This window comes from Panthera onca, chromosome A3, assembly GCF_046562875.1.
Source record: "Panthera onca isolate mPanOnc1 chromosome A3, mPanOnc1 haplotype 2, whole genome shotgun sequence".
NCBI classification, from domain to species: Eukaryota; Metazoa; Chordata; class Mammalia; order Carnivora; family Felidae; genus Panthera; species Panthera onca.
Genome location: NC_138341.1, coordinates 55,582,885 through 55,605,789, shown reverse-complemented (window position 1 = coordinate 55,605,789; position 22,905 = coordinate 55,582,885). Strand labels below are relative to the sequence as shown.

Here is a 22,905-nt window from a genome sequence, read left to right as displayed (position 1 = left end):
GTCTTCTATGGAAGATTAAAGAGATTAAAAATTTATTCATTGGACACAAGAAAAAGATTTGAAGGTTTGAGGGTAGGCATAGAAGTTTCTGGCATCAACTAGCAGGAAAAAGGTTGACTTCAGACAACCAGAGGATATGTCAGGCAACAGGAGGGCCAGAGGCTGGCAACCAGTGTTTACTTGTCATGAGGATCACCCCCAGATTTCTTCCCATATAGTCTTTCTTCATTCCTCCTGTCAGATATAAAATTCTTTTGCCTGCAATCGTCCTTCAAGCTTCCACAAAGGCCTTACTCTATTATCTCCACTCTCAGGGACAGACCTTTTTAATGCTTTGCTATTCCTGCTGTTGTTCTGAATATCAAAGTAATAAGAACTCATTGCAGAAAATTTTAAAGTACTGAAAAAGTTAAAAATGCAGAAGAAAATACGAACTCCCACCACCAACACCAATTATGTCTTCAGTCTGGTCATTTCATGACTTACAAAATTCTTCTTGCATTTCTAATGCGTTTTTTTCCCAAAGTGCTGGGACGACTGTGCCTTTTACAACATGCCCCAAATATGACACAAGTTTAGTAAGTGTTCTTCCACTGAACAAACAATGGGTAGAAAGTTTCTAGGAATTTTATATGCCACAACTTACTTAAAAGCATGGCAATTCCACTCTACAATGAATCACTCTGAGAAACCTAGACCTAACTGCAAACACGTTATCATTTCTTCCTCAAAGTCTAAATTATGGGCATTGAGGAGGGCACCTGTTGGGATGAGCACTGGGTGTTGTATGGAAGCCAATTTGACAATAAATTTCATATAAAAAAATGGGAAAGAAAAAAATAAAATAATTTAAAAATAAATTAAATATGCCAAAAAATTGGCAACTAAATACATAAAAAGGTGAATGATGATATCCACACCCTTTTATTCATACTTTACTCATGCCAACTAATGAAACCAGTGTCCAAGTGACTTACAGGATACCTCAGTGCTGACAAACACACCCTCTCTGTGGACAGGTCTACACACTCTGTTGAGTTTGATTATTGATGGCCATTAAAAATCATTCAACTAGGGGCGCCTGGGTGGCTCAGTTGACTAAGCATCCGGCTCTTGATTTCAGCTCAGGTCATGATCTCAAAGTTCATGGGATCGAGCCCCACATCAGGCTCCACGCTGACAGTGCAGAGCCTCCTTGAGATTCTCTCTCTCCCTCTCTGGCCCTCCCCTGATCGTGTGCTCTCTCTCTCTCTCTCTCAAAGTAAATAAATAAAACTTAAAAAAAAAGATCACTGAACTATACAGGTTCCCCAAGATGAGAAAGATCACTAATAACTATAGACCAATGGCACTGAACTCAAACCCAAGATTTTGCCTACTTCATTCAGGTCAAAAACACTAGAGGATTAGGTCCTGCATTCTTGGTCACAGATTCAAGGTTACAAGTCTGGTTTTGCCCATAGGTTTTAGTCACCCCATAAAATTGGGACGGATTTGGAAGCACTTTGCCCTATCACAACTTTCAATCAGCAGGCTTACCTACACCTCCAGTAAGTTTGTGATGACTCTCAAGAGGGCAGCTAATAAACAAGATAAAATCTCCCTTTTGTAATATTCAATGGGTAATGTAGTTGAAGCATGGTGTGGCATATTAATAAGAGTCATTTTATTCATTATAAAGATATACCAGATTGTCACAGCAAACATTAAATGTGATAAAATCAATAAACCGAAGGGTTTTTTTAATGTCTTTTTGCAGTGAGCTTCAACATCTGTAATTAAATAAAATTTTTTTTGAATATCTCTTGGATAGGAAGAACACAATTTATGTTTCTAATTCAAACAAAAGAGCTAATTACCAATGCATGCCTGAATTTAGTGCACTATATTATTATATGGGATCACATATACCACAAGATACGCACACACACACACACACACACACACACACACACACACACACACACATAATTGTAGAATATATTTAACTTACCTAAATTGGCCTTGTTCTATTTAAAGAGGTTTTTTTGCTTTTGCATTTTAATTCTACTATTTTCATCTCTGACATTTTGTAGGTTCTCTCTCTCTCTCTCTTTTTTTTTAGTGTTTTATTTATTTTTGAGAGACAGAGAGGCAGAGTGCAAGCGGGGAAGGAGCAGAGAGAGGGGGAGACACAGAATCTGAAGCAGACTCCAGGCTCTGAGCTGTCAGCACAGAGCCCAACACAGGGCTCAAAGTCACGGACCGCGAGATCATGACCTGAGATGAAGTCAGACTCTTAACCGACTGAGCCACCCAGGCACCCCTCTTCTCTTTCTTCTACTTTCAACTTCTTGACCTACAATGATTCCCTATTTCTCCATGTGCAACCCTTTATAACATTTTTCTGATTGATTCTTAAGGCTCCCAAGTAACCTAACTACAACTCTGTTTCCAAACTGATTTTCCATTTTTCCCAACATGCAACCTGCTGCAGAAAAGGCTCTCTTACCTTTCACCTTTTTAGTGCCTTTAGGACATAGGAGCTTTCTCTTCTCAAAACTCCCTTTTTCCATAGACCCATCCTCACCCTATTAATCACTTCATAGGCTTTCATTTTCTTGTTTTGCTTTTTTTGAGATTTAACTCACAAACCACACAATTCACTGGTTTTTACTATATATCACAAAAGTTGTACAACCATCATCACTCTCTAATTCCAGGACATTTTTTTCATTCCAAAAAGAATCTCTATACTTATAAGCAATCACTCCTTAATCTTCCCTCCTCCCAACCCCTGTAGACCATCAATCTACTTTCTGCCTGTAAGGATTTGCCTACTAGGGAAATTAATATGAACAGAATCATACGTCACCTTTTGTGTCTGGCTTCTTTTACTTAGCATGTTTTCAAGGTTCATCCATGTTATAGCATAAATGTACTTCATTCCCTTTTATGGCTCAATAATATTCCACTGTATAGAAATACCACATTTTGTTTAACCATTCATCAGTTGATGGACATTTGGGTTGTTCCCATTTTTTGAATATTAGGAATAATGGGATCAACATTCACAAAGAAGGTATTGCATGGACATATGTTTTAATTCTTTTTGGCATATACATAGGAGTGGAGTTGAGGATTATATGGTAGCTTAAACACAGTTACCTTCTAAGGAACTACCAAGCTGTCTTCCAAAGAGGCTGCATGATTTTACATTCCCACTAGCAATGCATGAAGATTCCAACTTCTCTACATACTTGTCAACATATGTTAATATTTATCTTTCTGCTTATAGCTATCCTGGTGGGTATGAAGTAGTATTTCATCATGCTTTTGATTTTCATTTCCCTAATGACTAATCGTGTTCAGTATCTTTTGATACACTTATTTAAGCATTAGCATAACATCTTTGGAGAAATGTCTATTTAGTACTTTGCCCATTTTTAAATTGGGTTATCTTTCTTCTTATTGCTCAGCTATAAGAGTTCTTATGTATTCTGTATAAGAAACCCTTATCAGATGTACGTTTTACAAATATTTTCTCCCATTCTGGTGTGGTGTTTTTCACTTTCTTGATAGCATCTCTTGAAAAGTTTTTAGTTTGGTGAAGTGCCATGTATCTATTTTTCTTAGGTTGCTTGTGCTTTTGGTATTTTAACTAAGAAACAGTGGCCTAATCCAGGGTTACAAACATTTATACCTGTATTTTTCTAAGAATTTTATAGTTTCCGTTGTTAAATTTAGGGCCTTGATTTATTTTCAACTGATTTTTATATATGGTGTGAGGTTGGGGTCTAACTTCATTCTTTTGCACGCTGATCCAGTTGTCCTAATACCATTTGCTGAAACAACTATTTTCCCCCGTCTTGTCATCCCTGTAGAAAATCAACTGACCATAAATGTTTATTTCTGGTCTCTCAATTCTGTTCTACTGATCTATTTGTTTATTCTTAATATTACATAGTCTTGATTATTGTAAGCTTTGTGGTAAGTTTTTAAATTGTGAATATTAGTACTCTAACTTTGGCTCTTTTAATTACATCTTTGGCTATTTAGTTGTAAACTGTGAGTATAAGTTTTACAACAAATTTTTGGCTATTCTGGATCTTTTATGTTTTCATATGAATTTTAGGATCAGTACATCAGTTTCTTCAAAACTGCCAACTGGGATTTTGATAGGGATTGAATCTGTAGTCCAATTTGAGGATTATTGTCATCTTATTAAGTCATATAATCCATGCACATTGATGTATTCACATTTATTTAGGCCCTTTTAATTTCTTTCAGCAATGTCTTATAGTTTCCAATACACAAGTCTTGTATTTATTTTTAAAAAATTATCATGGACTTTACTTTTGAATCTACAATTCAAGTGTAAGCTTTTCCACGGCAAGAACTGTATCTTCTATTCCTTCTCAACCCATTGTGCAATCATTAGTTCTTACACTAATTTTTTTAACTCAGAATAAATACATTCCACCAAAACTAACAGCTTCTAAAATATGGCATTCTATACCCTGAACTTCATATGCTTCCCTATTTCCATGTCTCTGCTTACTCTTCTTCTATTTAAAATTACTTGTCTCTTCACCTTGTCTAGCCATCTCTCTAGTTCTGTATCTTTGCCTATAACTTCCAAATTAAAATAGTTCAACTTGTGTGTATTGCATAAATCTGAATAGGATTCTAATGTCTGGATCACTGATCAGTAAATCAGCTTTTTTTTTTTAAGTCTTAACTTTTATTTTGTTATGCATTTTATTCAAAAATAGGTGGAAAGACTGCTAAATATAATTTTAAAGTTGCTTCCCTTTCATCCTCCCCCCCCCCAAATATGTTTATTATGTACATTTGGAGAATAGTTTAGAGCAGGGATTGGCAGAATTTTTTCTATAAAGGGTCAGGTAGCAAATATTTTAGCCTTTGTGGACTATATGATCTCTTTTGTATCTACTCAACTCTGTCATTGTAGCTGTACTTTAATATGTCAAGTAGACATAGACAATATGTAATTGAATGTCTGTAGCAATGGTCCAAAAAACTATTTACAGAAACATATGACAGGCCAGATTTTGCTCTGGGGCTGTACTTTGTCAACCTCTGGGTTAAACCATGAAGAACCTTGGCCCAGCACATTTACTCACTTGTATTAGGAATTTTATATAACGGTGCTATCAATGTATTATTTCCCCCTATAGAGTAATATGAGTAGAATTATAAACCCTGTCATGGAAAATATGTTCAAGTAAAATTTCAAGTAATTTTTTTTTAGAAACAGAATAGGAATGTTATAGTATACAACCGAAAATAAAAATGCTTAAGTTGCTTATTATACCAAAAGTCTTCCATTTGGGATACAAACCAGGAAAAAAAAAGTAAAAATGAGAGCTCTCCAATCTGCTTTCCACTTGGCAGAACAATACAAATGACATGCTTTACTAAGGTCATTCCCTTCTTTAGAAGAAAGATCAAAGCAAGAATTCATTTTTAGTATCAACTTTTATAAACTGATATCAAAAGTTATTCTAAGATGTTATGATGTTTTATTATTTTGTGTTTTTTAAAAGGCTGTTTTTTGTGTGTAAATTTTATTTTTCAAAATGGCACTTTCCATGTCCCCAAACGATGGATGGCAGATAAGATTTCACCAGTTCACAGGATTTAGTGGCTAAGGGGGAGACACACAAACTGAGAATATGACACTGGAGAGGAAATCTATGGGATGACTGGCAGGACCTAAACCAATGACCTGACAAATAAATGCTTTATAGGGAACTCAACAAGACTAAGGCCCTCAAGGGCAGGGCCCCCATCTACATCATTCCATGTCCTTGCACCTAGCATAGCTCCTGTTGTGCAGTAAGCACCCTATGCATGTTTGGTAAACTAGACCAAACCCCAGTTTTCACATTTAGTATGTCAACACATACTGAAGTTCTCCTGAGTGAAAGCTCTCTTCAAGGCCTGATGAAAAAATAAAAAGGAAATGTCTTTAGTCAAAGGAAATCAAAATCCAAGAGTACAAAATAGAACAACACCAGGAGAACACCTCACACTACTAGATAAATATACTAGCTTTCCTAATAACAATTACACGTTCTGAATGATTCTTCCACAGACTTTAAGGCACTGGTACATACAGTTCTTTATGTTCTCAAGAAACTATGAAAAAACTCTAATATTATTGAACCCATGGGACACATTAATTCCAAACCTGGGATGAGAATCTGCATGCTTTTTTCTTTCTATGTCTCTGCTTCTTTTTTTGTGGCTGGCCTATTACAAATTCTTCTAGTTTAGTCAAGACTAACTTTATCCACCTAAACAAATGCTGATTTTTTCCCATGTTCTAGTTTAAATAATTATTCTATTCCTTTACACAAATGTTTAGATCCAGAAGTGAGGGATATATGGAAGACACTGCAGAAATATTTTCAGAATATCTTCTAAATGATGTACCTGGCTCCTTGCTCTGAAAGCCCTCCATTCTTCATCAAATTAAGTCACCTGGCATGCACCTACTATCATAAATTCATTGTAGACTACGAGATAGACCTTGTTTCTCCATAGAATAAATTTGAACCCTGGATCCTAATCAATAAGTCATCAAATCCATTGTCTCTGGTTCTCCTTGCCTTCAAATTGCTATTTCTATAATACAAGTCTTGGATAGTTTGAAGGGTGCCCCCCTACAATGACTCCAAGAAGTAGTAAATCGTAGTGGTTATAAACATGAATTCAGGAGCCAGATCATCTGGGTTTGAATTCTGGTGTCAATGCATACTAACTATCTAAGTGGCCAAGTTTCTTGACCTCTCTGAGCCTCAGATTCTTCATCTGTAAAAGGAAGATAATAATAATACCAGCCTCACAGAGGTATGGTAAGGATTAAATAAGTTACTATATATAAAATGCTTAAAAAAGAACCTGGCATACAATAAATCCTTTTTATATATATGCTATTACCAGCAATTCTAAATTTACTTGCCAGTCATGTTTTATGAAGACCTCATCAAATTTTTGAGATTGATCAGGAACAAGTTCATCCCTATTACCTGCATCAAGAATGACAGACAGTTTAAGTTCCCACTAAGAAAAAAAAGACATTCAAATTTTCATACAAGGATTGAAAACTGTAATATACAACTTTTGCTCTTAAATATAACCTATTCTCAATATCTTCTATTTTCCATTTCCCCTTCAGTTCCACATATATTTCACATGTACTTTAAGATTTAATTTTAACTTCCTTAAAATATAATTGTCAAGGATACAACTGAATAAGGATTCCAGGCATACTTTTGCAATTTTCCTTCAAGTATTTTATCGCATTAACCTTTTTTTTTTTTTTTTTTTTTTGCTTTTTGCTTCTGGGAAGACCTCACATGGATACAGATTTTAGAAAATTGGGTCCAGGGCGCCTGGGTGGCTCAGTCGGTTAAGCGTCCGACTTCAGCTCAGGTCACGATCTCGCGGTCCGCGAGTTCGAGCCCCGCGTCGGGCTCTGGGCTGACGGCTCAGAGCCTGGAGCCTGCTTCCGATTCTGTGTCTCCCTCTCTCTCGGCCCCTCCCCCGTTCATGCTGTGTCTCTCTCTGTCTCAAAAATAAAAATAAAAACGTTAAAAAAAAAAAATTAGAAAATTGGGTCCATCTCTATTTGTGGTTCTTCATTTCTGTCACTTGAATTTATGCAGCAATTTTTGTTAGTAAATATCTTCTTCCTTGATTTTTCCACTTACACTCACTGTGTCCTGGGAGCAGTAGCAGTATTTCTCTTTAGAATCCTTTTATTTTTTTCAGGGTTGAGCTGAATCACATGATGAAGAGAAGGGAATAGTGCCATAGAAAATACAGATGGCTCACACCAGTGTGACAGTATTTTCATTAGCAACGGTAATTGCAGGACAATTTTTAAATCTTTTTACAGATGACATTATTTTAAAAGGAAATCAAAGAAAACCTTGGTGATTTTATTAAAATTTTCATGCCAGTCCTTTATACCTTGTAAAATATTATAATATTTATAATATAACACATGATATACTTTCTTTTTTAGACATGTTACTCAACCTGATGTCAGAAAGCTTCGGCAGGACGTAATTTTTGAAATCAAAGCTTATGGGAAATGTTAGCAATTTCCAGTGACCTAATAATACCAAAAAAAAAAAAAAAACCCCAGCATAAATGCGTGTCTTGGAGGTAAGTGAATGCTAGTGTAGGCCTTGTAAGTTAAAAGCAACATTTTATAATCTTGGCAAGATGTAATGGGTAGTCAAAGTAATGAAGCTAACCCAGGCGTAATGATTAATCTCTGTGTGAGTCACGACCCCGGCAGCTGCATTCTAAATGAACTGTAATCTATATAATGCATTCTCAGGAAGACCAGACAACAAGAAGTTGCATCCGTCCATAGTTCAGATGGCCAGACTGCATGTAGAAGAATACACAGCTTCTGGCCTAGAAGAGCAGAGGTCTAAATTGAGCAATATTCATAAGAGGACAGTGAGATATCATAGATATTTACTGGCTCCAGTTTATAAAAACAGAATGTGGCATTAACCCTTACCTGCTTCGGGTAACTAGTCGTAAGCTGGGCTATGTAATAAAGGCTCCATAGGAGAGATAAAACTGAGCAGGACCTTGTAAGATGGGTTGTAATGGAAAGGCCATTCCAGGTGAAAGATACAACATGAACAAAGCTATAGTGATAGGAATTCACAAGGTGTTTTTGAGGCAAAGTGACCATCCCTGACAGCTGGAAGGTGAGAATTGATGTTATGAATGCTAGGTGATAAAAATGTGAGGTTTAGCCCATGAGTGAAACATTTTGACAATCTTCTTTTAGAAAGAAGATTTTGGCTTTGCCAAAAGCCTGTTGTAACTAACCAGTGGTGTAACTAACCAGTGCATTATCTTTTGGAGGGGACTCGGTGTTGGCATTGAGCCTCACCATTTTGACAGATAATTTTAGAATACACAGATGGATAATCTGGAGAGTGGTTCAGGAAACTTATCAGAGGGGATATTTTTCAGGTGCAAAATAGAACGGCCATCTCATAATGACTGGATTGAATATGTTTTGTAACAAAGACTAAAAGCATTGTGCCATGGAATGGGCACACACTTGATGATACGAACCACAGAAGTTAATCCTGGTGCTGCCAATGCCTGCTACAGGACCCCTTTTCTGGGCTGCAGTTATCTGTAAAAGGAGAACATTGGACCAGAAGATCCCTATGAACTCAACGTTTGAACATTTACACATGATGCTTTAGCTCAAGGATTTTATTAAATGATCTTGTGCCTTTGTTGGTCAGGGGCAATCATTCTGACAAACACATGTGAAAAATGCTCTCATTTCCTATGCACATTTATACACTTTTATTTTCTAAGAACATATAACTGCAAAAATAACACACAGCCTCAGCATGCAAGCCTCACAGCCTGCTAGAAAAGATGTAAATGATGGTAATAACCAAGGAATTTATAGGTATAGACTCAATCCTTCCTATCCTACAGATGAAGCCAAGTCACAGAAAGGTTATATAATTTGCTTAAAATTGCAAAGGTAGTCAATGACAGAGCTAGGTTTGGAAGGTAGGCAGTGGGTTCTAGAGCCTGCACTCTTATACCCTTGTGTAAGTACTACCTCTCTAACAGAACTCGGTCATTATAACCCAATGCGAATGACATATGTTGGTGGAGCTGTGCTCAAGCTAGTATGAGAACCCGGAGATAAGGTCTTGGATGAGGCTCTCTCTTAAGGGAACTGGTGATAAGAGGCCTTGGTCCCAGTGAGTAGTGGTAGTCACTGTTGTGAGGTTCTCTCTAGAAGTTGTTCAACGCCATAACCTTGATAGAAATGTGCTTGCATATGAGAGGCCTGACTTCATTTAGAACCAGATTGTCTCCAGGCCCACTAAATCTGTACAAAATTTCCCCCTTGGCCCTTCCAAGTATTAATGGCTGATGTCAACAGACACATTCTATCTCTTTATTTCCTGCCTTCATCCCCTTCCTCAGTATCTGCCCCAGCTAAGCTTGGGAAGGGAAGTGAACAAGTAGACGCAGCTAGTCTGTCTCCTAAAATCAAACCTAACACATCTGGGTTTTGCTTTCATTGAAAACCCAAGAACTCTTTGGTTTCCTGCACATTTTCACCTTGAAGATCCAGGAAAAAAGAATCAGGACTGAGTGAGTGGTCAGGGATCACAATTTCAACCAAGGACTCCTTCCCAAAATATTAATTCATTCTCTCTAATGCTTTCACGGCGCTCTGAGTTCATCCTAAGACACGTCAGCTGTTCCTCAAGCTGATTGAGGTGCGTGTCATTAGAGACTCGGTTAAAAGCCCCAAGTACTTCTCACTCTGACCAGGGTGTCAGAGGTAAAAAGTCCATGAGGGTTTTATAGCTGATCCAGCCAAGCCTCTCCACACCCCACGCACCCTCCAGATGGCAAGTTGTCTGCATTTAAGTCACTGTTAGAAGATGTTCAAATGCTTATTGCAAAGATGACATACTTTCCTTGCAGCTCATTTTACTAAATTAAAAACATTAAACATAAGTGTCTCTTGAGGTGCCTTTTTCCCCTTCAAAAATTATTTCTCTGAATTAAAATGTGTTTATACAATTTCAGATCAGAATTAAGCAATCCCTTCTTTTTTTCACCTGCTAGTGGATGTCTGAGTGCACAGACAGCCATTCTGAGAGCAGGAGGTCCCCAGAGTTACTAGTGTAATTCTTTTTACTCTGGGGTGCTCAAGCACAGAATTGCCTACAATCAATTTGCTTTCACATCCTGGCATTAAACTCACTGTATATAAAAGTATCACAAGTATTTTCAATATAAGTCTAAGTAGCAGTGATTTAAAAGGCTTTTTATTGTAATGAAAAAAATTACAAGGCATAGTAAAAGCTGCACAGCCTATTTGACTGAATCCAATCAAACACACGTGAGATTCCCCATAACCTCAAAATGAGTAAAAATGACTTAAAAATTAAGAAGGACAATTGATAGAAGTCATTTTCATGTCTGACAGATGAAGCAATGTGCTTGAACAATATTTTGACCTGGTTTCTAAAAATATGGAATGAATTATAATGTAACTTAGTGCTATGGGGAAATAGGTTCTTGTCAAAGATGTAGCTATAGATATAAAATATAGGTACTTATATTCTTCTAAGAATAAGAATTCTTCTAACATAATCTTCTAAGTACACAACTATTTTTTAAAGGCAAAACCAAAAGACTTCCAATAAAATATATATCATTAATTACCAAGAGTACTCTTGATGTCTATCACTGATGTTTGATTAGACAGCAAGAAGCGTGACTTAGGCATGTACAGCCATTACTATTCAAAATTACCACCATTAAAATCTGGTTCACACAAAACCCTTGAACCAGAATAAACGTATAACAGAAATATACAAATATTGTTAGTTCCTGACACATAGTAGGCCTTCCATAAATATTTGTCGAGTGAATGAAAAAAATGAATAATGAGTAAATAATATATCCAGAGGCAATCTGCTTTTCTGCGCTATTTCTGATTAAGTCATTTTCATTTTTGCCTTTAAGAAAAATGACTAAAGCAAATCAGAAAGGTGAGTTACAAACTGTGGCTTGATAGCTGTTTGATATTGTTAGCCCTTCCAGAATACCAAACCATCTCTTTTGACTTAGTCCTCAACCTTTGGTTCAGAGTCTTCCCAGTGTTTATACAAAGGCAGAGACCCCTTCTACCATCACCAAATAGTATGTTATTTTGTTAGTTTATTATTTTTACACACTATAATGGTAGAAGAAATAGAGCTGCCAGGTAAGATACAGGAAGCCCGAGTAGGCTGGATTTTGATAAACCATGAATAATATTTTAGTATAAGTATACCCCAAATATTGCATGAGACATACTTACCCTAAAAATTATTCATGGTTTATCTGAAACCCTAATTTGACTGAGCATCATATATTTTTATTTGCTAAATCAGGCAACCCCAGAAGGAAAAGGAAATGTTCTGACTAGATACCAAGCGTTTCTATGTTTGCATATTCTAGTAGAGTGAGTGAAACTTTGAGTAGGAAACAATAGCAGAATTATCTTAATGCATTATCCAGTAACAGCCAACTTTTCATAGTTCACTAAAATGATATTATTTTTTATTTTTTTAAGTTTATTTATTTATTTCGAGAAAGAAAGAGAGAACAAGTAGGGGAGGGGTAGAGAGAGGGGGAGAGAGAGAATTCCAGGCAGGCTCCACACTGTCAATGCAGAGCCTGATGCAGGACTTAAATTCACAAACATGACCTAAGCTGAAGTCAGATGCTTAACTGACTGAACCACCCAGGGGCCTCTAAAGAGGGAGACACTGAATCTGAAGTAGGCTCCAGGCTCTGAGCTGACAGCATACAACCCAACGCAGGGCTCGAACTCAGAGCTGTGAGATCATGACCTGAGCCAAAGTCGGATGCTTAACTGACTGAGCCACCCAGGAGCCCCTAAAATGATATTTTTAAATAGGCTTGATCATATAGTCATGCTGCATGTTGAATGCTTCTACAGACAATGAGAATATCACATACAGACAAAGAAAGATTATGGAAAGTGAAGAAAGCAAAGACCAGAGAGATGTCAAGAGGCAAAATAAACATTTTTGACATTAACAATCCCTCTTAAGAGGATACTGGTATGCATGTATGTTTCTATAGACATATACTAAGATCAAAGATAAAAATGACTCCTTCAAAAATTCTTGAATTTCGATAAAATGTCAACTGTGTTTTTACACCGTGAAAGAAATCTAGTGCTTATGAAACGTGACAGATTGATTGATTGAATAATTATTAATATTTATTACATACCAGCAAGAAACTGGAGGCTATTCGAACATGCAGGCCAGGTCTCTATAGCCTTAGGAGGAAGTGTCCTGTTTTGGAGCAGTGGGTGACAAGGTCTTAAAGGGCAAGATGACATATGTTGTTGCTGAGCAGTGTGTTGAGATATTTGTTTAAATGAGATCTGACAATCCATAAAAGATAGTTAGAAAATTCTTAAAATCTACAATGTTCATAATCTAAAAACTAAAATTATGCCTTTTCCTCCTATTTCAAGGATCCCTTTGATATTCAACAATCAAGCAAAGCCCTGACAAGAACAGTACGTTCCCCTGTATTCAGTTTCAGGCCTGGCAGGAATGGTAAAAGGGCTCCCTGATGATACAAACACTCAAGCTTGATCAGGCCTCAGAATTCTTTTCCCATAAAGTGCCAGACGGTGAAAGCAGGACTTCCAAAGCCTATCTAAGGGAGAAGGGGGAAGCTTTTCAACAAGATATGTTATAAATACAATCAAGGGGAGAGAGGAAAGTAATATTTCTTGAACCAACATAGGTCAGACTTCTGCTAGGTGTTTTATAGATATGTTATTTCATTTTCATGGTCCTCATAATAACAGTGTATGACTGGCCTTATTTTTCTCATTTACCAGTGATAATCTGCTGACCCTAAGAGAATTTACCCAGGTACCCAAGATTACAGACCCAAATATTGGTGAATCTAAGATTCTAAATTCAGCCCTATCTGACTAACACTAGACACACTACTTCCAAATCTGGAATAAGCCTCTTCACAATTAGATAAAATATCAGAATCTTGAGCTAGTCAAAGAAAAGGCTTTACTTAAAGGAAAGTACAAACAAGATAATTGAATATTTTTATTTTCAATAATTATATTTTCTTAGGTGAATTATGAAATGGTGATTCCAAGGCAAAAGAAAAAAAATGTTGTTTCCTATCATGAAACTCTGTTTATTTTTGGTGAATGACATTTCCCAAAATAAATTATGAGAAACACAAAACTTAAAGTTTCATTACTGTTTAACACCAAAATTAAAAGCAAGAAAGTTAATCTCTGGGAAACAAAAAACAAAAAACAAAAAACCCAGTGCTGTTAACTTTAATTTCAATTCCTAAAGCTACTACTAAATAAAAAGAAACTATAAAATACAGACTTCAGTTCAGAGCCCAAAATAAACTTCAAATCAGATAGTCATAGGTTGTAAAAGCTTGGCTTCCAGATAGGTGTAGCCTATATTAGATCACAACCCCACTCTTACCAACTGTGTGATCTTTGGCAAATTACTCAACCCTTCTGTGCCACAGTCTCCTCGTCTATAAAATAAATATAGTAATAGAACCTACCTCACAGGATTATTGTAAATATTACATAAGATATTCCATGTAACCTACTTAGCATAGAGCTTGGCATGTACAAGCAGTCAATAAATACCAGCTCCTATTTTTATCATTATTAAAACGTTTTCGGGGCGCCTGGGTGGCGCAGTCGGTTAAGTGTCCGACTTCAGCCAGGTCACGATCTCGCGGTCCGTGAGTTCGAGCCCCGCGTCAGGCTCTGGGCTGATGGCTCGGAGCCTGGAGCCTGTTTCCGATTCTGTGTCTCCCTCTCTCTCTGCCCCTCCCCCGTTCATGCTCTGTCTCTCTCTGTCCCAAAAATAAATTTAAAAACAAAAAACAAAAAAAAAACAAAAACGTTTTCTTGGGGCACCTGGGTGGTTAGGCATTGGACTCTTGATTTTCAGGTCATGATCTCACAGTTCGTGGGTTCAAGCCCCACTTCAGGCTCTGCACTGACAGCGTGGAGCTTGCTTGGGATTTTCTGTCTCCCTCTCTATCTCTGCCCTTCCCCTGCTTGCGTTCTCTCCCTCTCTCTCTCTCTTTCCCTCTCTCTCTCCCTCTCTCAAAAATAAATAAACATTAATTTTTTAAAATTTATTTTTGAGAGAGAAGAGAGACAGAATGCAATTGGGGGGGGGGGGGGTTCAGAGAGAGACACACACAGAATCCAAAGCAGGTTCCAGGCCCTAAGCTGCCAGCACCGAGCTGAGCACAGAGCCCGATGCGGGGCTCGAACCCACAGACTGTGAGATCATGACCCAAGCCGAACGAAGTCGGACGCTCAACCGACTGAGCCACCCGGGTGCCCCAGAAATAAATAAACATTTAAAAAATGTTTTCTTTAAAATGGATATGCTGATGTAAAATGAAGGCTTTGCACAGATCTCTGCATTTTTCAAAGCTAAGGCTATTGGGCACCAAAACCCCCAAATGGTGTTCACTAAATTGATACCAAAATGTTCCTGGCAATAGCTGCCACTTAAATAACTTATTTTCCTAAATTGAAGCATGGAATTCAAAATCCCAGGTTGAGGCCATTTATACTGCTCTGTAATATTTAGATACTGCACACAAAAGAAATCATTTGGCTTGCAGGTAGCCAAATGAAGAAAGGAATCCTCAAACCGCCACCCTTTGTCACCTGAAAGCTCCCACAGCCACATGCCTCAGTTTAAACTACTCAGGGTTTATCAATGTTATTCTGAAATGGAACCTTCAAGCACGATGTGCGTGTGCATGCGTGTGTGTGTGTGTGTGTGTTTTAAGGAAGAAGGACAACAATCTAGAGAGGTAGAGGAAAACATACTGCCTAAGACTGGGTGCATCAACACCCCACAGCAGTTGTGTGAGTTGTGTCGTGGCCCCAAAGGCAGGTGCTACTGTCACCTGGGAGAGCCTCTAGTGATCCCACTGAGTGAGCCACAAAGCATAAGGCCCAGGCACACTGCATTTTTATTCCTCCTAAAGAAATTTACAGACCATTTTCTCACCCTTCCCCCTGAGCTAGGATATTGAGGTTAAAATGTACCTACTGAGTAGGTAATGTATTTGGTATTAAGGATCCATCATATGCCTATGTCTTCTGAACATAATGGTTCCTTTGGAGCTATTATAGATATGCTGTGAATAGATATTAGGAATAATACACAGAGTGGCTGAAGGAGGTCCCATATTAACTACTGTCAGACTTTTAACATTATTTGAAACTAGGCTTTTTTTTTTTAAATTCCTGGGGTTTAATACGTCTATACTTTGTAAACTGAGTGCTTTTCAAAGAAAGCTCCAAATTCCTACAGAGCTGTCTTTAGGTGAGCTTTGATCTTTGCAGAGCACCTATCTTGTGTTTCTGTAATTGCTCTGGTTTAACAAGGCTCCCTAGCACGTGAAAGGGGAAAATCCTTTTATTAAGGCTATAAACCTAACTGACCACAGTGATGGAATGTGCAGCTTGGGGGTAGCCCTCAGCTCCCCAGGAAAGAAAAAAATGGGAAACTAGGGAAGTCTTCATGTTAAAACAAAATGAAATATTTATTAAACATGTTTCTGGTGTCCCAGGTGGTAAGAGACTGCCCTGTGGTCCGCTGAAAGGTTTGATCTTTGTTAAGTATTGTGAATGCAGATTTCAATAATGGGGTGAAAGCTGAGGAAGTTATGGCTGAAATTTTGGCTAAAGATGACAGCTCCAGGTTTCATGTTGCACAAAGCAGTCGAAGGGATTAAACCAACAAAGCCTGCTCAAAAGTATTGAGTTTCCAAAAGTGTAATCTTCCTATCTGTGATTCACACTCCTAGGATGGGGAGGATTCCTCATTTACTTTGACTTTGCCATATTAATCTTACTTTACAAATACATGCGGTGATTTATATCATGTTTAATTAACTGATTGAGGGCTCTAGTGGTAAAAATGGCATCGCATTAAGCTCTGTCCGTATGGCAAATTCGAATCACATCTTTAGCCTTGCAAGAACAAAATATCCCGAGAGTCACTGATGACAGGATGTAGGAATTGAAATCAGGTCCCTCCTGTTGTTTGAGAATCCAGGGAGGGTGCCTGCCATATGCCCGTCACTTCCAGGGGGGGAAATGACAGGATAAAAGAAAGGAAGGCTATAGTTCTTCCAATATGTTCAAATCTCAGATGAAAATTATTGTGCAGCCGTGCTGTACAGAGGCCAAGATTCACATGAAAGTGCATCCCAAACTTTGCAGAGAGCTTCATACAGAGGGTTTTGTGATGTTTCGATTTGTTTTTTTGTTTTGTTTTACTTACTTATTTTTTTCTGAAATGGCTACCCGGTGTTTTTCAGAACTGATAGATGAAAATGCTGTGCTTTGGAGCTGAATACAATAAGCAGCGAAATAAAAAAATAAAATAAAAAAGGGAATTCTTATCCAATAAAATATATGTGCACCGTGTGACTCAGTAAAAAGCAAATTAGGTTTGACTGCTAAAAACCACATACTGAGATACCAGTTTCAAAGTTAGCATTTTTGGAAGTGGAAGTTGTCTAATATTTCTCTTCAAAAATCTGTGGTGATTATTTATGACATCTAAAGAAAAAATGTAAATTAACTGCTGATTTCCTCCAAATAATTTCTTTGAAATTTTAAATGCATTTTGAATGATTTTAGTAAGACAGCATAATAAAAGTTTGAAAAGAAGCCAAAAAATCAGTCTCTCTCCTTAACATGACGATTCACATGTTTGTCCAAACTCTTTTACTGATTCATTATTTGCATGCCTTGATATTATTATAATCATTTTATACCTTAATCTTGTATCCTGAATTTCACTTAATATTTTATTTCACATTTGCCCTACAGTTAGCTGTCCATAATTTTTATTGAGTACATAATATTTCACCAAATTAATGTTATTATTTTTCTAAACATGCTTCCATTGTTAGATACTAAAACACCTTCTGATATTTATTATAAATAACATTAGAAAGACAATTTTATACATACAGCTCTTTTTTAATATTTTGAATGATTTCCTTATGATAGTTTCCTCATCTATCTATATAGGTAGATTCCCTACCCACAAATTTCTTTAAACAATGTTTAAGTAAAGAAATTTTTCTTCCAAGGGCAAGTGGACAACAAAGCATTCTGTGAGGTATCACTACATAGAAAATCTTTCCTCTCTGTGGAATATAAAAACAAACAAACAAAAAAAGAAATTTAAACTTATAGAAACAGAATGAAAAAGTGTTTGCCACAGGCTGGGGGAAGGCAAAAATAGGGAGAGGTTGGTAAAAAGGTACAAACTTTCAGCTATAAGATGAATAAGGTCTGAGAATCTAGTGTAAAACGTGGTTACTATAGTTGAGGACATTGTATTGTATAATTGATTTTTGCTAAGGAAATAGAACTTAAAAGTTCTCACAAATAAGTGTGTGGAAGAATGAATGAATAAGTCAAGTGACAGATGTGTTAATTAACTAGATGGGGGAAATCCTTTCACAATGCATATGTATATCAAATCATCATGATGTACACTTTAAGTATCTTACAATTAAATTTGTTAATTGTGCTTCTATAAAGCTGAAATCTAAAAAAAGAAGTTAAAATCTTACCTGAAGTTAACACACAATCCAAGGATGATGGCTTCCTTTTTGTAGCAAAGTATTGGCAACAGTCAAAAAGCATTTCAAGTCCATGTTGTGTCCTTCCCTGCTGTGTAAAAGAAGGATACGATAACAATGAAACAAAATCAGAATTTCCTACTTTATTTTCCTCACCATTTACTATTTCTCTCTAGAAATAAAAGTGTCCCTTTAAGTATAGTTAAAGTTTTGAAAATTTACAAGTTTCCTAAGGAGTATTGCAAATAGATTATTAGACCAGAACACAGTTAACTTTTTCAAATGGCCATTATTTTAGTTATACCTGAAGTGTGGTCCTAATAATTAATAATCCTAGATGTTTTCATGGCATTAATTCAGAATATGATGAATTGGGTAAGTTAGGCAATATATTTTAACTAAAACTACTTTCGATTTTGACAAGAAATTCAAACTTTTCAACTGTGGTCTGTAACGGCACAGGCAGCTTGTAAAAAGAATAATCACTTCAACTTTTTCAACTTCCTGAAATCACTCAAAATAGAGTAGTTCAAGATTGTTTCATTTGGAAGTAATAAGTTCTAAAACACAGTGTGCTGCAGTACATTTTAATTATTGGTTTCCATTCTCAATGTACTAGATTTTATTAACCATCCCTTGTGTATTTGTTTCCAAAATATGTATAAACCCAAAACTGTTATTTGCAACCTTTTATCAAAAAATTATCTGATTTATTTAATTTGGTCTACAATTTCAGTTCAAGTTCAGTTCAAGTCTGTATTAGGGTTCAAATGACATATTTTTAAAAATAATTTTGGAGGCCAGAAGTGCATTCCTCTTTAGATGGCTTGTTCCAGTTGATATCATTATTGGTCAGGTAATGTGACATCTTTTGTTTCCCAAGTTTATTCCTTTCAATGACATCTACGTCTTCTGCACAGTTTAAATACAAAAGATAAACATTCCCTATGAGGCACTGGAAGGAGAAGCAATTAATGTGAATTTGATAAAACATAATGTAGTGGACTGACAGTAAAAAGGCTATGCTTATTTGATTGTTGACTAGTTTTGTCTTTAAATAATGGTCTTCTTTTGGCATTTAATGTATATTTGTTCGCAATAAACATAATTTATGAATATTTTAACACATGTGTACTCAGTGGGGTGGATTATCATACTGATATAAATAGAATTAATGAGCAGTCAACCTGCCACATGTCATGACATATGACAGGGCAGCTAGAGCACAGAAATAATTCTTGTAGTTTCATAATAAGGCTTTTTTCTTAGTTCGACTTTTTAAAACTACTAACAACCTTTATTTTCCTTGTATTTTGGAGTATGGTTCACCAACTAGGAAGCAGGATTCAGGTTTTACTACAAGAACCTCCTTTTTAACATTCAAAACACTATTTTCTTGCCCTCTTCAGAACATAATAAATATACTTTCACAAATTAACACTATTCAGCCAAATTTGAGAGAATAGGTCACAGACTGACAATCATTTTGCCCATTTCAACTAAAAAAAAAAAAAAGTCAATATATTCTTCTTCTTTTCATTTTGTGGCAATAGTATGATCACGCCCAGCTGCTGATACCGGATACCAGATCTTTACAAGAACAAGAACCTTCTAAATGCTCCTAAATTCGAAAACAAATCTGATGGGCATATCGCCTGGATAAAATTGTCCTGAAGAAAACATCTTCTTAGCCAGTTATTTGCTCTCCTTGCTCACAAAGCAACAATCTGTTAAGCGTGCCTAATAAGATTTTTTTTTTTTTTTTTACGGAATAAACCCAGTGATCTAAAGCCACCTCTTCAAACAGCAGGTATGGGGGTGAACAGAGGCATGCAAAATCTTCAGTTTAACCATACTTCATTTGACAAAGAATTATTTTCATGAGGAGGCAAATTGAAATTTAAGATTAACCTTTATTTTCTTTTATTATTTTTATAGCTTGATTATGGGTAAAAATGGGAAAAATTAAACCAGCACTGCATTGTCTAGATGATCTGGCAGGAGGAAAGCCTTGGCAAAGATATTATGCCATGACTTTTTAGAGACACAGATGGCAGGGTTGCAGCCTTTATTCCTCTTATCCTTTATTTTCAAAGGGAATATTCAAAGCTTTTTGCCTCCACCAACCCTCCACCCCTACCTTCACATTTAAAACCACTGACTTCCCAAACCAAAACTCTGTCCTAAAACTGGCAAGCCCCAGGATACTTTAGGGAAATGACTGAATGGGACACCATGCTTCTGGTCATCTGTCAAAGGAGAGGACTGCACTCTATGGGGCTGGGGGCTGATGAACTTCTCTGGAGTGACTCCCTTGGGGAAATCCAGCACTTTCACCGGCAAAGAAAATGGGCACCACCTAGTGCTTTTTTGATGCAAAGGCTGTTTGTGCTGGTGTGGATGTGAGTGGGCATGCGTTGGGTGGCTGACCTCTACAAAGGAAAAAAGAAAGGAGTCGCTTGGTTCCAACCTCTATATCCAAAAAAAAAAAAAAAAGAAAAAAAGAAAGAAAAGAACAGAAGCAAGTGACAATCTTAAGACAAATGAATTCAGTGCTTCCACATCAGGGATCTCCTTAGGACTGTTTTTTCATTTTTTTTTTTTTTTTAATGATTGTTGGTCTGTTCATGAGAAATAACATTTTTACTTACTAAGATGCTAATTTCCCCCGTATCATTTTTGCCTCTTCATTTCTTCTGCTGTTAACTTGACAGAATTTCTAAGAATTTTCATTTCATCAAAGTGAAAAAGCAGGGCACGCCATCCCACCTTCCCAAATCTATTCTAATAAGGAGCCTGTCTGGAGTTCTCCTAACACAACAAATAGCTTTTATGAAAAATGGTTTGTAGCACAAAATCTTTTGCAACGCAATAAGATCAAGTTAACCCTCATGCCTCTAGGAAAAAGCCTTGGAAGTTTTATCTGATTGGCAAAATGGACCCAGATATGAGTTCAAGGATTGAGTACACTTTGATGAAATTTCATAGCAATGAAGTCTGATTATCTGAATGACTGCTTAAGCCCTTTAAAAAATAACTCAGAGAAGCACTGTATTTTTTTGTTGGGAAAACAGATGGTCCTGCAGGGAATAGTAGCTCTTCCCTATAATAATAGCTATTCCATACTGTTTGCTTTTTCTACAACACTTTGCTTACCACTATTGTTCTAAAAAAAAAATAACGATGATGATGATTTCTCTGTTGCTAAAGGTGAATAGTTCTGCAATAAAATTAGAAACCTTAGTACAGGCAGGGTGGAGGGTAGATATAGGAAAAATGAGTAACCTGCTACATATAACCAGATTAAAAGGGCCTGCTACACATCCAGGAACTAACTAGCCGACTTTGAACTCATTAAGGATCTGCTTATCCAATATGTTGCACAACAGAAACCAGACAGAAAACAGACTTCGAAGAAACAGACAAAAATGATTATAATTGCTCTCCGGTAAGAGCTCAGTGTCTGTGCTAAGCAACCTGGGTATAAAGGAATGAAGGAAGCAAAACCCCAGATTCTGAACTTTTCTCCTTTGCCTTCAGCAAAATCCCCCTGTTATAAGATGGTGATAACATTACTTAGAGACAGCACTTGGCAACTGTATTATGAACGAAGTTAAAAAATCTAAAGCACTCTCATACCTTTAGCCATTTTATTGTTATAATTTGAGACATTAGATAAGTGATTTCTTTAAATTTTAAAATTTATAACACAGGAAAAAAATCTTAAAATGTGTTTCTTCTACAAGCAGCAAGAAAAAAAAATAAAATGAGCTGATCTCTTTGGGATTTCTCTGGTACTAAAAATATATATGTTGAGGTTTATAAGTAAAGAGAAGATCTTGTCTTGACAGATTTAAGATGCACATGAACTGATCAGCAGAAGCCATGGGTGTGGCTGAGCCTGTGTTTTTCCATATGTGTACCTATGGGATTAAAGAGGAAGGTGGCTATCATAATCACCTTTTAAACGAAAGTAGGATCACATTTTGCATTCGAGTTGAATTCTTCTACTATCAATATCACCGCCATTCCGGTCAGCCTCATAAACAGACGAAATCTTGCTTTTTTATTTCCCTCCCTCTCTGCTCATCCAGCCTCTCCTTTTCTCTCTTGCCTGCTTTCTCTCTCTGAATGCCATAGTTCACAGTGAAACCCTCTGGTAATGACAGCCCTGAAGTGATAATGTACTTTCCTGCCTTCCTGTTAACAGTAGCACTTGATCCCACCATGGGTGCCAGCTCAATGGCAGAAGGATGCTTTCGTATATTCTAGAGGTAAAAGGGACCGGTTTGATTTACTGCCTTGACTAACTCAGCAGTTTCACAAAGTTCAGGCACAAAGATAGATGTTGTATTAAAGAAGAAGAAAAGGAAAGAGGAGAGGGAGGAAGAGGAAGAGAAAGGAAGGAAACCAGGAGGGAGGGCAAGAGGAGAATCAGTCTATTTTTTTTGGTACAATTCTGTCAGCAAAACCAAGTATGTTTCTTTTTTCTTCTCCCTGAGATTCACAGGAACATTCCACACAGTAAATAAGGAGTTAAGGTGAATAATACCAAATAAAAACATGGGACTTGGAGGAAGAAGAAAAAAAAAAACATAAAGGATCTGTTCCTGTGGTAATGTGGGTTCTGTGGAACAG

General features: G+C 36.8%; 1 long non-coding RNA gene across 2 annotated transcripts in view; it reads right to left on the bottom strand.

Moving 5' to 3' along the window:
• LOC144615820 (uncharacterized) overlaps nt 1-22,905 on the bottom strand; it is a 60,880-nt gene that overhangs the window by 27,748 nt on the left and 10,227 nt on the right. Inside the window, exons 2-4 of one of the 2 annotated variants that reach the window (XR_013554429.2) lie at nt 18,259-18,355; nt 9,121-9,184; nt 6,812-7,037 (exon numbers count right to left, since the gene is read on the bottom strand). This is a non-coding gene — a long non-coding RNA (uncharacterized LOC144615820). Of the gene's footprint in view, nt 1-6,811; nt 7,038-9,120; nt 9,185-18,258; nt 18,356-22,905 lie in introns of those variants that run through there. The other variant, XR_013554430.2, reaches the window with a different exon arrangement.